This window comes from Rutidosis leptorrhynchoides, chromosome 11 (assembly GCF_046630445.1).
Source record: "Rutidosis leptorrhynchoides isolate AG116_Rl617_1_P2 chromosome 11, CSIRO_AGI_Rlap_v1, whole genome shotgun sequence".
Classification (NCBI taxonomy): Eukaryota; Viridiplantae; Streptophyta; class Magnoliopsida; order Asterales; family Asteraceae; genus Rutidosis; species Rutidosis leptorrhynchoides.
The window spans coordinates 405,637,937-405,656,278 of NC_092343.1; positions in this window are offsets into that span (position 1 = coordinate 405,637,937).

Consider the following 18,342-nt stretch of genomic DNA (forward strand, 5'->3'; position numbering starts at 1 on the left):
TCATCACAATTCATGAAATCATCATACACTATTCGTTAATCTCCTGGTAACATCATAGATTCGTCCTTGACATCATAACCATCATTATTAACCTTATGTAAAATCACGATTATGTATATGATCATAATTAATTCTGTCTCTTCGTTCCACAGTCCTCATCAATTACTATCTCATTCTATCTACACCTTATTTTCTATGGGCCAAAGATATAACTCACCACTAATCCATATGATCTAGAAGTCCAACAATTCATAAATCTCGGCCCATTACTCATAATAAACCCAATAGAACTCGGTTGTTAAAAGAAAAATATTTGCTAATCTATTCTTGTGGTACCCATACACTAATCGACTACAATGGCATCATCTAAAAAGCAGTCAAACACAACTTTATGTGTTTTTCTTAGTCTATCAAGTAGCCAAATATTTAATTATCAACTTGCATAAGTGGGTTAACTTGTTAGGTTTGTGTCGGCCATGTAGAGGATAAAGAAACACTCACTAGTAGTTCCATCTTTATTAACCATTCGCTTTATCCATCTTTGTTAATTTGAAATCGGAATATATATATAAGTGCAGCAGCAAAGCAGAAATCTGTTGCGAGTAAAAGTTGCAGCCTATAGTGGTTGTTATCAAAATCAATTTCAAATGGTAATAGTTGTAGAGGATAGTAGTGAGTAACGAAAGTAGACAGAAATGATAATCAGGTGCAGCAGCAGTGAGTTTTGATAAAAAAAAAAAATAAGGTGGCAACAGAAATCGAATATAGAAGTAGAAACATAATGAGCGGGTAATAGTTAAAAAAAATGGTTTGTTTGATAACCTTGATGAAGGTGGTGGTGATCGATTGCTGTAGGGTGGCGATTGTTTAGTGGTGGTGTTTTGTAGGTTGTAAGTAGTGGTGTATGTATGAACATATCTATATAGAGAAAAAGATGATGAAGGTGATTTGGTTCAAGCTAAATTCACGAAGGAAACAAGAAGTATTTCGAACAGCCGTCTTTAATTGTAACAAGTTGTTTTATAGGTTGAGGTTCTCCGTTTTTTTTTTAAAGATGGTTTGTTCATGGTTTAGGGTAGTGGAGCCTTGGTGGTTGTGGCTTGATGGTGTGGTTGGAAAATCCCGTATTGAGTTGGGCAAGAAGAAAATAAATGATGTCTAAATGTTACTAGTTAGATTTTTGTTTGGTAAACACATTTGGTGATGGTGTTTGTTTTGCGATGGTTGTATCCGAATAGAAGTTGTATGCAGGCGTAGGTAATGGTATCTAATGGTGAAGTTTAATGGTTGCTTGAGGTGTGATTTTTGGTGGTGAAACAGGAACATAGAAGACAGTAATATAGCAGTAGCGGTAACCCACTAATTCGTCCATGTGTTTGTTGGTTGAGACCGAAACGAATGATGATCGATATATTTTCAAACTTGGGGTCATGGTGAGTGTTCCAAAGGTGGTTCTCGGATAAACAAGAAGAAGCAAGAGAAAAATAATGCAAGGGTGGGGATAGTTGGTTACATGTAATGTAATATATATATATATATATATATATATATATATATATATATATATATATATATATATATATATATATATATATATATATAGATTAGATATTATCAAAAGTAAAATAGTAAAACTCAAATGAGTCCATCAATTAATCAATTAGAAATAGTTCAACAATCATAAATCTCATAGATGCAGTGTATGTGGATATATATGTATAGAGAGTTAGATACATAGGATATATATAAAGGTTAAATAATATAGAAAGTGATAGAATAGGTGGATAACAGAAAGGAAATTTGAGCAGTGGTAGGATGGTGGTTTCTGTTTGTACATTCGAACCACAGCAACAATCCAAGTGGGTCTCGTTCAAAAACACTAACAATAATATAGAAGTAATAACAACAAACATGTGTGGGTGATGGGTTATCATCTTGTAATATGACAATTTAAATATACATACATAAAGCTAGTGGATTTCAATCCATAAAAAGTAGTCATAGAATTATTTGCAGAGAATCTTGTTTCAATTTATCACGGAGTAAATAAAAATAATATAATAATAATTATAATATAAAATTAAAACGTGATTAAGTTAGCCGTCGTCTACTATTTCATTCACGGACTGAAATTCGTATTCCGTTGATAATGGATAAAAGTACACTGAAAAATCCCAAATATTTATATTACAATATTCATTTAACTACTTATGTATATCAATTATATATATATTACATATATTAACTTCCATTGTTAATATATAATTTTTCATTATTATCTTTGTTAATTGAACTAGCATTCCTAAATAATGTATTCAAGTTATAATATATACATATATATATTTACATATCTATTTGAAATTAATTGTTCGTGAATTGTCGAGAATCATCGAAGGTCAATTGACTATATGAAACAGTTCAAAATTTTGAGACTCAACATTACAGACTTTGCTTATCGTGTCGGAAATATATAAAGATTCAAGTTTAAATTTGATCGGAAATTCCCGGGTCACTACAGTACCTACCCGTTAAAGAAATTTCGTCCCGAAATTTGAGTGAGGTTGTCATGGCTAACAATAAGAATGTTTTCATGACAAATATGAGTTGATAAATAGAATTTTATCACAGGGTGTAACCTGGATAAAATAATTCGTTTATTCGAAGCGTACGAGTGAAGCTATCACGAAAGAATGAAATGAAGAAATAGAGATTCGTCTTAGCTTTTGACGTAATCAGGGTTGAATTTAGAACATAAGGTGCGTCATATCTTTTGACGTTGTCTTGGTTGAATTCCGGAAATCAAGGGATTTAAAGAAAATCTTCGAAATCTAAAAGATTTGATTCTTCGACGAATAAGGAAATTAAGATCTCTATAATTAAATACGGTGATCTAACTTGATTACTCTGTCTGATATTTCCATTATAAATTTACCTTTTCCGTTCCATTAGTTTTCACCACTTTTATACTCAATTCCAAATTCAAAAGATTTTTGAAAATGCTTAATCCAGTTCTGATCCTTATCCTTATCCTTACTATCACAACAATCATTCTCCTTTTCCAACTTCTACCGGAACAATCTGTTTACTTCTACCATTACCTTGGGGTGATACTATTCTTAATTATACCGTGTCTTTATATTGCTATTCGTATTAATGTACACGGTTTGTGATTTCAGTGTTGTTGTAGAGTTTTATATCTTCCCTTACGTTTCGGAGCTCCTTGCCTTTTTATTCTCTTCTCGACCTCTAATAAGACGAGTAACGGTCCAGAATTCGTAAGTATGGAGTTTCGAATGAACTTAATGTTCTAATCAAGAAAGAATGTAATAGCACGATTTGATTTGTCAAATTACCAGAATTACTGAGAATAGAACTATCAAGAATATATTTTCTTGATATGTTCAGAGGTGAATTAGAATGAAAGAGTTATGTAACATGGCACACGATGATGGTATGATCCACTGTGAACCATCATCACGTTTCATTAGAAACTCAGCATGACTTACTGTAATATAATCACGTTGGCCGGGCATCATTATATTATACTAACTCATGCTTCAATTCCCAACACTTCTCCACAATTCATTCATAATTTATACTTAGGTTTTACAGAAGTTTCCAATATAATGGAATACGGAAAACACGAAGAGATAGATAATTTCGGACAAGAATATTTATGAAAATATCCTCATAAATATCGAAGATATTTATGATGATATTTTAGAGTTTCTAAGTTCGAAGGTCGGTGAAGAAAAATTTTCCGCAAGATTTTAACATGACTACGGAGCAAGATATACGTTGAAGGTTTCATTGGATCCAGAATTACCTGGATTCTTTGAATATAGGGTATGGTTCTTGTATTTTTCCTTGGTCTCCTTCGTGGTTAGCTCAATTCGTTTTCCAGTTCCAACTTTTCTGAACTTTTATAACATACTATTTTTTTTATCATAAAACTTCCAACAATTAAGGTCGTTTACGGTTTTTGCTGCTTCATCAGCATTTCGAGGACTAGTTCGCAGTTCGGGGTGTTTTTCAGAAACTTCACATTCAAGCATGTAAGTCCAGATGATAGACGTTATATGTACACATATAACTGTTGGCATAGGCATGCTGCGAGATTTCAAAATACTGATTGCTAATTCCCGATGATTCATATGGCAATTCTTGTTACAAGATGCAGATGAGTAAATGATGGGGTTTTGATAAATATAATGATTTTTCAAAAAATCCTAGATCATTACGGTTGCTGATAAGCTTACTGCTAATGTGGTGGAATATAAATGGTTCAGGCGAAAAAGCAACGTATATATCAAGGTTATAATAAGGCTGTTTTGACTGAAAAGTCGAAGTTGACTTGCTGGAGCTGTGACAAAACTGACTACTTTGAAAAAGAATTGGAATACTATTTTCGGTAATAAAAATACCAAAGGAGCTAGCACAGATACGTGTTGAACGTTTACTCAGGCTTCGAGTGTTTTTCAGGTGCATAACTATATGCATCAATCTTTTCTTCCGTAGATGAAGTGCGGTTGGTTCATCCTCTCGATTGAGGTGTTTTCGAGAATCATGAAGGGTTTGAACGCAAATTGTAATCATCAAGATACAAATGAGGTTTAAGATGAAATCAAGTGGTAAACTTATATATCAAAGTTATAATAAGCTAATCCGAATGAAAGTCGAAGTTAATTTGCTGGCGCTGTGACAAAATTTGCTAATTTTGGAGAGGTATTGTAAAGTTATTTTCGCTAATAACACGCCAATGGATCTGGCACAGTTTTGAATTCAAAGTATGGCTTCGAAGGATGTAGGAATCTAAAAGTGATGTCTTCTGTTAAATCTTGACTTGGATTTTGATCGGTCAAAATCCGAATATGAAATTAAATTTGAATGAAAATAGTTGTTCTTTGGTGAACGGATACGTATATGTGTGGTTGTATGTAGGATAGTAAGTGATCGTTGAAACGGATTTGAAGGATGTACAGTGTAACATGTTACTGTGAAATCTAAATATTCCTCGGGTATTACCTACCCGTTAAAATATTTTCACCATTAACAGTTTGTTCAAAAGAATTTTTAATTACAATCTTTATGAAAATATATATACATATATATTTTCTTCAGATGTAATCATGGATTTAATGAGTTAATATGATATTAATCTCATTTGATTTATCGTTAGAACTAGAATACATAATCTCTAAAACATTAGAGGTTACATAGTTCCCATGTAGAATGAAGATAAACAGTGTAGAATGTCATGTAGAACAAGATTGTACTTGGGGTACAGATTGTGAGGTTGAGGCTTGTGATGCGGATGTTGAGGCTTGTGTTGTTGGTGCTGATACTGGTGGTGCTGTTGATGTCGGTGATGTTACTGAAGCTGTTAATTTTTGCACCATAATTTCCAAAGCCACTACTCGAGCGCGAAGCTCGTTGACTTCTTCTATTACTCTGGAATGATTGTCGGTCAGAACGATCGGAGGAATAAGGTTTAGAATTTTGGATAAAATATAATCATGGCGAGATATTCGGGTAATGAGGGAGAAAATAGTGTTTCAGATTGGTTCGCCAGTGAATGCTTCAGGTTCTTCGCCAAGAGTGCAGGTTGGTAGGTGGAAGGGATTGCCTTCTTCTCGTCTCAATCGGTTAAGTCGACTACGAACCCATCAGATGAATTGGGGATGGATGATTGGTTGATTCATTTCGGTGACACTGCTTTCGGAGCTTAGGTGATACTCTATATCGGAATAGCTGTCGGAATCCGAGGAATTCGAACTGGATGAGGGATTCATCTCTTACGGTCAGATGAAGGATATTCAATAAGAAATAGATTATAGGATGTAGATTAGTACCCTGCAATACATAATTTACATATGCATATATAATACTAAAATCCCATAAGTTACGGAGGAATCTACGGAAGATATAAGGCAGAGTCTACCGTAATAGATACGCTAAGATATGAATTTGTCTATACACTATCTATGCAATAAAGGAAGTAGGACGTGTCTAGACTAAGAATGTTAAGCAGGTAATTTTTGACACGAAATGATAAGCAAAACTTTTGACATGTAGACACGGTCGAAGTCCAGACTCACTAATGCATCTTAACAACTATCAGTTAAACACACTAATGCAAGACCTGGTTCGCTAAGACCACCGCTCTGATACCACCTGTAGTAACCCGTCCTAATCCATCCGGACGAAGTCCATATCGATTATAAACGATTCACAACAGTTGATTACATAGCGAGGTACTTGACCTCTATATGATACATTTACAAACATTGCATTCGTTTTTGAAAAGACAATCTTTCATTACATCAAAAGTTGACGGCATGCATACCATTTCATAATACATCTAACTATAATTGACTTGATAATAATCTTGATGAACTCAACGACTCAAATGCAACGTCTTTTGAAATATGCCATGAATGACTCCAAGTAATGTCTCTAATATGAGCTAATGCACAGCGGAAGATTTCTTTCGTACCTGAGAATAAACATGCTTTAAAGTGTCAACCAAAAGGTTGGTGAGTTCATTAGTTTATCATAAAGAATCATTTCATAATTTTAATAGACCACAAGATTTCATAGTTCCATTTCTCATAAACATACGTCCCATGCATAGAGACTAAAATATCATTCATATGGATTGAACACCTGGTAATCGACATTCACAATATACATATAAGAATATCCCCATCATTCCGGGATCCTCCTTCGGACATGATATAAATTTCGAAGTACTAAAGCATCCGGTATTTTGGATGGGGCTTGTTGGGCCCGATAGATCTATCTTTAGGATTCGCGTCAATTAGGGTGTCTGTTCCCTAATTCTTAGATTACCAGACTAAAAGGGGCATATTCAGTTTAATAATCCAGCCATAGAATGTAGTTTTAAGTACTTGTGTCTATTTCGTCAAACATTTATAAAGCAGCGCATGTATTCTCAGTCCTAAAAATATATATTGCAAAAGTATTTAAAAAGGGATTAATGAAACTCACGCATATAAATATTGTAAAACAGTTAATAAAGCATTTGCATGTATTCTCAGCCCAAAAACGTAAAGAGTGAAAAGGGAGCAAATGAAACTCACCCTACAATATTTTGTAGTAAAAATATTCATACGACGATACTGAAAAATGCAGGGTTGGCTTCGGATTCACGAACCTATATCATTTATATATATATTAACACATATAATTGTAATCAAATAAATTCATATATTATATCTTAAATTATATATCTTATATATTAAATTTGTATATATTTAAAATAATTAATATTTATATAGTTTAATATTATATTTAAAATCAATAATTTGTTATATGTAAATATTTATATAAATAATCTTAATATATATAAATATATGTAATATTATGGTAGTTGGAATATATATACTCTTATATAGAATATATTTATTTGTTATAATAGTATTGTTAATATAAAAGTAGTAATCATAATAATAATAATAATAATAATGATAATAAAAATAATAATAATAAAAATAATAATAATATTAATGATAATGACAATGATAATGATAAGGATAATTATACTACTAATAATAATAACTATAAAAATAATGATTTTACTAATAATAATATTACTAACATTTATTTTAATAACTATAATGGTAATAATAATAAGAATAATAATAATGATAAGTAAATAAATAAATAACTACCTCAAAGAAGTAGTCCCCAAAAAAATGCCCAAGTCCGGTTTTGAACCCGCGACGTCCCGCTAACCCGATAACATCCTTAACCATTACTCTATGTATTTCAATTCTGAAATAACACCCAACTTTAAATTGTTCCCGCGACCTCTTGTTTCCCCTAACAGACTCCCAAACCATCTGCACTAACTTGTTTTTCTAATATAATACAGATTTTAAATTTATTTATCCCATTTTTCTGTTTCATCTTCTCCATTCACGATCATAATCATTATCATAATGAATCACCATCATCATCATCATAATCTTAGCCATGAGATCGTGATCCTAATCATTATCTTTCGAGTTATTATCAATATCATTATCTTTTATGATTCTTATTTATTATCATCCTCACTCATCATAAACTTTATCATCATCTCTTCACAATTCATGAAATCATCATACACTATTCGTTAATCTCCTGGTAACATCATAGATTCGTCCTTGACATCATAACCATCATTATTAACCTTAATGTAAAATCACGATTATGTATATGATCATAATTAATTCTGTCTCTTCGTTCCACAGTCCTCATCAATTACTATCTCATTCTATCTACACCTTATTTTGTATGGGCCAAAGATTTAACTCACCACTAATCCATATGATCTAGAAGTCCAACAATTCATAAATCTCGGCCCATTACTCATAATAAACCCAATAGAACTCGGTTGTTAAAAGAAAAATATTTGCTAATCTATTCTTGTGGTACCCATACACTAATCGACTACAATGGCATCATCTAAAAAGCAGTCAAACACAACTTTATGTGTTTTTCTTAGTCTATCAAGTAGCCAAATATTTAATTATCAACTTGCATAAGTGGGTTAACTTGTTTGGTTTGTGTCGGCCATGTAGAGGATAAAGAAACACTCACTAGTAGTTCCATCTTTATTAATCATTCGCTTTATCCATCTTTGTTAATTTGAAATCGGAATATATATAAGTGCAGCAGCAAAGCAGAAATCTGTTGCGAGTAAAAGTTGCAGCCTATAGTGGTTGTTATCAAAATCAATTTCAAATGGTAATAGTTATAGAGGATAGTAGTGAGTAACGAAAGTAGACAGAAATGATAATCAGGTGCAGCAGCAGTGAGTTTTGATAAAAAAAAAAAAAATAAGGTGGCAACAGAAATCGAATATAGAAGTAGAAACATAATGAGCGGGTAATAGTTAAAAAAAAATGGTTTGTTTGATAACCTTGATGAAGGTGGTGGTGATCGATTGCTGTAGGGTGGTGATTGTTTAGTGGTGGTGTTTTGTAGGTTGTAAGTAGTGGTGTATGTATGAACATATCTATATAGAGAAAAAGATGATGAAGGGGATTTGGTTCAAGCTAAATTCACGAAGGAAACAAGAAGTATTTCGAACAGCCGTCTTTAATTGTAACAAGTTGTTTTGTAGGTTGAGGTTCTCCGTTTTTTTTTTTTAAGATGGTTTGTTCATGGTTTAGGGTAGTGGAGCCTTGGTGGTTGTGGCTTGATGGTGTGGTTGGAAAATCCCGTATTGAGTTGGGCAAGAAGAAAATAAATGATGTCTAAATGTTACTAGTTAGATTTTTGTTTGGTAAACACATTTGGTGATGGTGTTTGTTTTGCGATGGTTGTATCCGAATAGAAGTTGTACGCAGGCGTAGGTAATGGTATCTAATGGTGAAGTTTAATGGTTGCTTGAGGTGTGATTTTTGGTGGTGAAACAGGAACATAGAAGACAGTAATATAGCAGTAGCGGTAACCCACTAGTTCGTCCATGTGTTTGTTCGTTGAGACCGAAACGAATGATGATCGATATATTTTCAAACTTGGGGTCATGGTGAGTGTTCCAAAGGTGGTTCTCGGATAAACAAGAAGAAGTAAGAGAAAAATAATGCAAGGGTGGGGATAGTTGGTTACATGTAATGTAATATATATATATATATATATATATATATATATATATATATATATATATATATATATATATATATATATATATATATATATATATAGATTAGATATTATCAAAAGTAAAATAGTAAAACTCAAATGAGTCCATCAATTAATCAATTAGAAATAGTTCAACAATCATAAATCTCATAGATGCAGTGTATGTGGATATATATGTATAGAGAGTTAGATACATAGGATATATATAAAGGTTAAATAATATAGAAAGTGATAGAATAGGTGGATAACAGAAAGGAAATTTGAGCAGTGGTAGGATGGTGGTTTCTGTTTGTACATTCGAACCACAGCAACAATCCAAGTGGGTCTCGTTCAAAAACACTAACAATAATATAGAAGTAATAACAACAAACATGTGTGGGTGATGGGTTATCATCTTGTAATATGACAATTTAAATATACATAAATAAAGCTAGTGGATTTCAATCCATAAAAAGTAGTCATAGAATTATTTGCAGAGAATCTTGTTTCAATTTATCACGGAGTAAATAATAATAATATAATAATAATTATAATATAAAATTAAAACGTGATTAAGTTAGCCGTCGTCTACTATTTCATTCACGGACTGAAATTCGTATTCCGTTGATAATGGATAAAAGTACACTGAAAAATCCCAAATATTTATATTACAATATTCATTTAACTACTTATGTATATCAATTATATATATATATTACATATATTAACTTCCATTGTTAATATATAATTTTTCATTATTATCTTTGTTAATTGAACTAGCATTCCTAAATAATGTATTCAAGTTATAATATATACATATATATATTTACATATCTATTTGAAATTAATTGTTCGTGAATTGTCGAGAATCATCGAAGGTCAATTGACTATATGAAACAGTTCAAAATTTTGAGACTCAACATTACAGACTTTGCTTATCGTGTCGGAAATATATAAAGATTCAAGTTTAAATTTGGTCGGAAATTCCCGGGTCACTACATAATCTGTCTATCCCCCACTTCATTCCAACAAATCGGAGACCTGCACTTTCTACCATAAAGTGCCTCAAACGGCGCCATCTCAATACTAGAATGATAACTGTTGTTGTAGGAAAATTCTGCTAACGGTAGGTGTCGATCCCAAGTGTTTTCGAAATCAATAACACATGCTCGTAGCATGTCTTCAAGCGTTTGTATCGTCCTTTCGCTCTGCCCATCAGTTTGTGGATGATAGGCAGTACTCATGTCTAGACGAGTCCCCAATGCTTGTTGCAACGTCTTCCAGAACCTTGAAACAAATCTACCATCCCTATCAGAGATAATAGAGACGGGTATTCCATGTCTGGAGACAACCTCCTTCAAATACAATCGCACCAGCTTCTCCATTTTGTCATCTTCTCTCATTGGCAGGAAGTGTGCTGACTTGGTGAGACGATCAACTATTACCCAAATAGTATCATAACCACTTGCAGTCCTTGGCAATTTAGTAATGAAATCCATGGTAATGTTTTCCCATTTCCATTCCGGGATTTCAGGTTGCTGTAGTAGACCAGATGGTTTCTGATGTTCAACTTTGACCTTAGAACACGTCAAACATTCTCCTACATATTTAGCAATATCGGCTTTCATACCCGGCCACCAAAAGTGTTTCTTGAGATCTTTATACATCTTCCCCGCTCCGGGATGTATTGAATATCTGGTTTTATGTGCTTCTTTAAGTGCCATTTCTCTCACATCTCCAAACCTTGGTACCCAAATTCTATCAGCCCTATATCGGGTTCCGTCTTCCCGAATATTAAGATGTTTCTCTGATCCTTTGGGTATCTCATTCTTCAACTTTCCTTCTTTTATAACCCCCTATTGCGCCTCCTTTATTTGAGTAGTAAGGTTAGTACGAATAATTATATTCATAGCTTTTACCTGTATAGGTTCTCTGTCCTTTCTACTCAAAGCGTCGGATACCACATTCGCCTTCCCCGGGTGGTATCGAATCTCAAAATCATAATCATTTAACAGTTCAATCCACCTGCGTTGTCTCATATTCAGTTGCTTCTGTTTAAATATATGTTGGAGACTTTTGTGGTCGGTATATATAATACTTTTGACTCCATATAAATAATGCCTCCAAGTCTTTAATGCAAAAACAACAACACCCAATTCCAAATCGTGAGTTGTATAATTTTGCTCGTGAATCTTCAATTGTCTAGACGCATAAGCAATCACCTTCGTTCATTGCATTAATACACAACCGAGACCTTGCTTTGATGCGTCACAATAAATCACAAAATCATCATTCCCTTCAGGCAATGACAATATAGGTGCCGTAGTTAGCTTTTTCTTCAATAACTGAAACGCCTTCTCTTTTTCATCCTTCTATTCAAATTTCTTCCCTTTATGCGTTAATGCAGTCAAGGGTTTTGCTATTTTGGAGAAATCTTGGATGAATCTTCTGTAGTAACTAGCCAATCCTAAAAATTGACGTATATGCTTCGGAGTTTTTTCGGTTTCCCACTTTTCAACAGTTTCGATCTTTGCCGGGTCCACCTGGATACCTTATTTGTTCACTACATGACCGAGGAATTGAACTTCTTCCAACCAAAATGCACACTTTGAAAACTTAGCGTACAGTTTTTCTTTCCTCAATACTTCTAGCACTTTTCTCAAATGTTCTTCTTGCTCTTGATCATTCTTTGAGTAAATAAGTATGTCATCGATGAAAACAATGACAAACTTGTCAAGATATAGCCCACACACTCGGTTCATAAGGTCCATGAACACAGCTGGTGCGTTAGTCAATCCAAACGACATAACCATAAACTCGTAGTGACCATAACGCGTCCTAAAAGCAGTTTTTGGAATATCATCCTCCTTTACTTGCATTTGATGATATCCAAAACGTAAATCGATTTTCGAATAAACCGACGAGCCTTGTAGTTGATTAAATAAGTCGTCAATTCTCGACAGTGGATAACGGTTTTTGATGGTAAGTTTATTCAACTCTCTGTAGTCAATACACAACCTAAATGTACCATCCTTCTTCTTGACAAACAAAACAGGAGCTCCCCATGGTGATGTGCTTGGTCAAATGAAACCACGTTCTAATAGTTCTTGCAGTTGGCTTTGCAGTTCTTTCATCTCGCTGGGTGCGAGTCTGTAAGGAGCACAAGCTATTGGTGCAGCTCGTGGTACAAGATCTATTTGAAATTCAACAGATCGATGTGGAGGTAGTCCCAGTAATTCTTTCGAAAATACATCGGGAAATTCTTTTGCGACGGGAACATCATTGATGTTCTTTTCTTCAGTTTGTACTTTCTCGACGTGTGCTAGAACATCATAGCAACCTTTTCTTATTAGTTTTTGTGCCTTCAAATTACTAATAAGATGTAGCTTCGTGTTGCCCTTTTCTCCGTACACCATTAAGGGTTCTCCTTCTTCTCGTACATTGCGAATTGCATTTTTGTAACATACGATCTCTGCTTTCATCTCCTTCAGCCAGTCCATGCCAACTATTACATCAAAACTCCCTAACTCTACTGGTATCAAATCAATCTTAAATATTTTGCTACCCAGTTTAATTTCTCGATTCCGGCATATATAATCTGCTGAAATTAATTTACCGTTTGCTAATTCGAGTAAAAATTTACTATCCAACGGCGTCAATGGACAACTTAATTTAGCACAAAAATCTCTACTCATATAGCTTCTATCCGCATCCGAATCAAATAAAACGTAAGCAGATTTATTGTCAATAAGAAATGTACCCGTAACAAGCTCCTAGTCTTCCTGTGCCTCTGCCGCATTAATATTGAAAACTCTTCCGCGGCCTTGTACATTCGTGTTCTCTTGGTTCGGGAAATTTCTAATAATGTGGCCCGGTTTTCCACATTTATAACAAACTACATTGGCATAACTTGCTCCGACACTACTTGCTCTACCATTACTCGTTTCAACACCATTTGTTCCTTTTGTTCTGTTAACCCCTGGTCCGTAGACCTCACACTTCACCGTGCTATGACCATTACTTTTACACTTGTTGCAAAATTTGGTGCAGAACCCCGAGTGATACTTTTCACACCTTTGGCATAGCTGCTTCTGATTGTTGTTGTTGTTGTTGTTGTTGTTGTTGTTGTTGTTGTTGTTGTTGTTATTGTTGTTATTGTTGTTGTTGCGGTTGTTATTGTTGTTGGGATGATTGTTGTAGATGTTGTTGTGCCGTTTGTTGTAGTTGCGATTGATGTTGCGATTGTTGGGATAGTTGTTGTTGTTTTGGTGACTCTTATCACCGTTTTCCTCCCACTTTCTTTTGACTAGCTTCACGTGGGTCTCTTCGGCCGCCTGTTCTTTAATTCTTCCCTCAATCTGGTTCACTAGTTTGTGAGCCATTCTACATGCCTTTTGTATGGAGGCAGGCTCGTGTGAACTTATATCTTCTTGGATTCTCTCCGGTAATGTAAAGACCCGTCCTTACCCCCCTGGACGAAGTCATCAACATCTGGTCCCATTGCGAGGTACTGACCTAAATATGCCATGAATGACTCCAAGTAATATCTTTCAATTGAGCAAACGCACAGCGGAAGACTTAATTCGTACCTGAGAATAAACATGCTTAAAAGTGTCAACCAAAAGGTTGGTGAGTTCATAGGTTTATCATAACAATCATTTCAATATATTAGTAGACCACAAGATTTCATAATCATAAACATAATACACTCGCAAGTGTATGTAAAGCATTCTAAGTGGTTGAGCACTTGGTAACCATACTTAACATTTAATCAACGTCGCATATTTCCTTTATTATGAAATCTCACTACACCGTACCAAGTGTAGTCACTGAAACGAAGTACTGTGCAACCGTTGAATACTGGTCGTCCAGTCCGGTTGGGGTTGTCAGGCCCGTTAGATCTATCAACAGGATTCGCGTTTATAATACCCATGTAAATAGTAGTTACCAAGCTACAGGAAAATATGCCAGTGGTACAACTCAACGTAGAATGTATTTTTAAGTACTTGTGTCTATTTCGTAAACATTTATAAAAGCAGCGCATGTATTCTCAGCCCAAAAATATATATTGCAAAAGCAATTAAAAAGGGAGCAAATGAAACTCACCTAATGTATTTTGTAGTAAAAATACATATGACTATATTGAACAATGCATGGTTGGCCTCAGATTCACGGGCCTATATCAATTATATATATTAACACATAATAATATAAATCAACTAGGTTTATATATTTTTTAGAGTATCGTAATTAATATCCTTATATATAATTATATTAGTACTTAAAATAGTTTTTGTATCATATTTAATTAATTTTATATTCATAATATATTAGTTAATATATTAAAACCTAATAGTTTGTAATATTAGTTATAACTATGTCATATGTAATAATTATATTATATATAAATAATATTTGTTGTAATAATTATAATAATACTAATGGTAATATTAGTAATGATAATAATAATAATGTTAAGAATAATAATTTTAATGTTAAAAATAGTACTGATGGTAACAATAGTAATAGTAATTAAAATTTTCATAAAATTAATAATAAAAATTTTCATAAAAATAATATTAATATTCATAAAAATAATAATAATGATAAAATAATGATAATTCTAATAATAATGATAATAGTAATAATAATAATTTTAATAGTAAAAAAAATGATAATTTTAGTAATAATGCTAATGCTAATTTTAATATTAATGTTAGTTTCCATAATAATGATAACTCTATTAAATTTAAACTCTTTAGGTATACATACATGTTAATAATTTTATTCGTATATCATTGATGGCCTTGTTTATACATATACTTATACATATGTATGTTCACAGCGAAAAGTTTACCAATTAAATGTTATAACAAAATCCCCTTATAAATATAACCATCTCAAAGTTTTTATCATCGATTGCTTATGAACTCAGTTATACATAACATTCATAGTAATATATATAAAGTATAATTTAAACTTGTATATACCTCCGATCAAAGAAGACGTGATGGTGTTATTGTTCGGCTTGGGCTCACAGCCGAAACAGGACTACTAATGATCCATAAGCCTAAGTTAGGCCTACTAGATTTATAATTCTTATTTGTCTGATTAGGAAATTTAAAGGCCCAAGTTTCTGGCCCAACTCAAATTTAAATAGCCCAACATTTACACAAGTAATAAATCAAGTTCACCTTGATAAATCTCATATCCATAAATAAAAGGGAAAGTGGGGATCGGTTCTCTCTTTTCTTTTTTTTTTTTACTCGACAGCTATATCCCAAGATAATAGCAGCCGTCTTCATCAACCTATCATATCATCATCTAATCCTCACGGTTCATCATCATCATCATACCTTATATATATCATCATCATGACTCAATTAATCATACATCGAATCATCGAATAATCATCATCCCACATCATCGAATCTTATCTCTGATCATCTTTCATGATCATCACTACTTATTCATCGTCTAACTCGCATTATTATCGTTATTCGTTCATCATCTGGGTTTTGTTAATTTGAGCAGGAGGTAGTAGTTTGCAGGTTGTTGGGGTCGGTTTTGATGATTGTGATCAAAAAGGTGATTGTGGTGATCGTGAGCTTTGATAAAAATGGTGAAGGTTTGGTTATCTTACGGTGGTGGGTGGCGATTTATGGTGGTCGGTTGTAGTGGTGGTGTAGGGTGTTGATAGGATGGCAGAGGTGTGGTGGTAATGGTCGTAGTGATGGTGGTTTTGGATTCATTTAATGGTGGCTTTCGAAAGAAAACAGAAAAATTTGATGGCGGTTAAGAAAAGGAAATAAGAGAGAGAAAGAGAGAGAGAGAGAGAGAGTGGTGAGGTCGTGTTCCGGTTGTGATGCTCCTTGGTGGTTAACGGCTGTACAATGGCAGTAGGGACAGCTGCTATGTGCAGCTTCTTGATTGATTAATAGAAACATAAAACCCGGTCGCAAGCAAATTGTAGAGATGGAGAGAAAGAAAAAAGGTGGCGGTGATTAGTGTTGGAGGTGGCCGACTGGTGGTCTTCAATGGTGGTGCAAGGTGGAGATGATGAATGCCGGAGTTGGTGATGGTTTGAAGGAGGAAGTTTATAAGTTGTGTAAATGTGTATCTATGCATATGTATACTAATATGTAATATATATAAGATAAGAATGATTGATTGAAAATAGTAATTTACAGAAATATCAACCAATATGAGTCCCACGTTTTGATTAAAACTGCCGACAGTTTTCACGGGTGGGTATATTGTGTCCATTGCTAAACAGTTAGCGTATAAAAGTGTTCCTAAAAATCCCAAATTTTTAGATTAAACATATTTAATTATTTCACTCATTACCTGTTTGAAACCTGCTTAAAAAGGTTCGAAAATTATTTATTTTCTGTTCCGATTTTAACGTACGGAGTACTAATATTTAAACTTAAAAAGGTAAAAATACTTTTAACAATTCTAAAATCTTCGTAATCGATTTACAGTTCAACTTTTATTTTAATCCCTCATAAACATGTACTATATCTATATTAAAACTAATGAAGCTTTAACCGTGTATCACTGACGTTTACTAATTAGGCTCGAAATCAATTAATTTTAATATATTTTTATTTCTATATGCAACCAGTTTTAAATAACAAGTTTAATTACTAAAATAAATATATTATATATTTTTAACAAATCTATTTAATATAATTTTATATATTTATAAGTAGTATTTATATACATTTTTAAATATATACATATAATAATAGCTTTCATTACATTGCATATTATTTTACATTTTTATTTCCTAAATTAAATCATATATTAGATCAAATAATATTTTAAATTATTATTATATATATAATTATATATGCATCTATTTACAAATAGTTGTTCGTGAATCGTCGGAAACAGTCGAAGGTCAATTGAATATATAAACATAGTTTCAAATTTTTTTTGAGACTCTACCTAACAGATTTCTCTTATCGTGTCAAGAATATTAAATCGCATCGAGAGTTTGGTTTAAAATTAGTCGAAATTTTCCGGGTCGTGACAGTACCTACCCGTTAAAGAAATTTCGTCCCCGAAATTTGAGTGAGGTCGTCAATGCTAACAATAAAAATGTTTTCATGACGAATATGAGTTGTTAAATCAAGTTTTATCATCATTGAGTAATAAAACAATTCGATTACGCGAAAAGTATAAGTGAAGCTATCGCAAAGGATTAAAATAAAGAAATAGAGATTCGTCTTAACTTTTGACGTAGTCATGGTTGCTTTTCGAAATTCTAGGAATTTAAAGAAAATCTTCTAATCAGAAAGAAAATGTAATAGCACAATTTATTAGCAATTTGTCGGAATTACGGAAGAACAGAAATATCAAAGAAATATTTCCGTGATATACTTAGAGATTAAATAGAATGAAAGAGTCGTGTAACATGGCACATGATGATGGTATAATCTACTATGAGCCATCATCACGTTTCATTAGAAACTTAGCATGACTTACTGTAATATAACTACATTGGCCTGACGTCATTATAATATACTAACTCATGCTTCAATTCCCTACACTTCTCTAGGAAATCATTCATAATTTAACTTGAATTTTAAAGAATATAGAAACTAAAATAGTTTCTTTTAGGATGTAACACAGATAGCACAAAGAAATAGATAATCTCGGACAAGAATATTTATGAAAATATCCTCAGAAATATCGAAGATA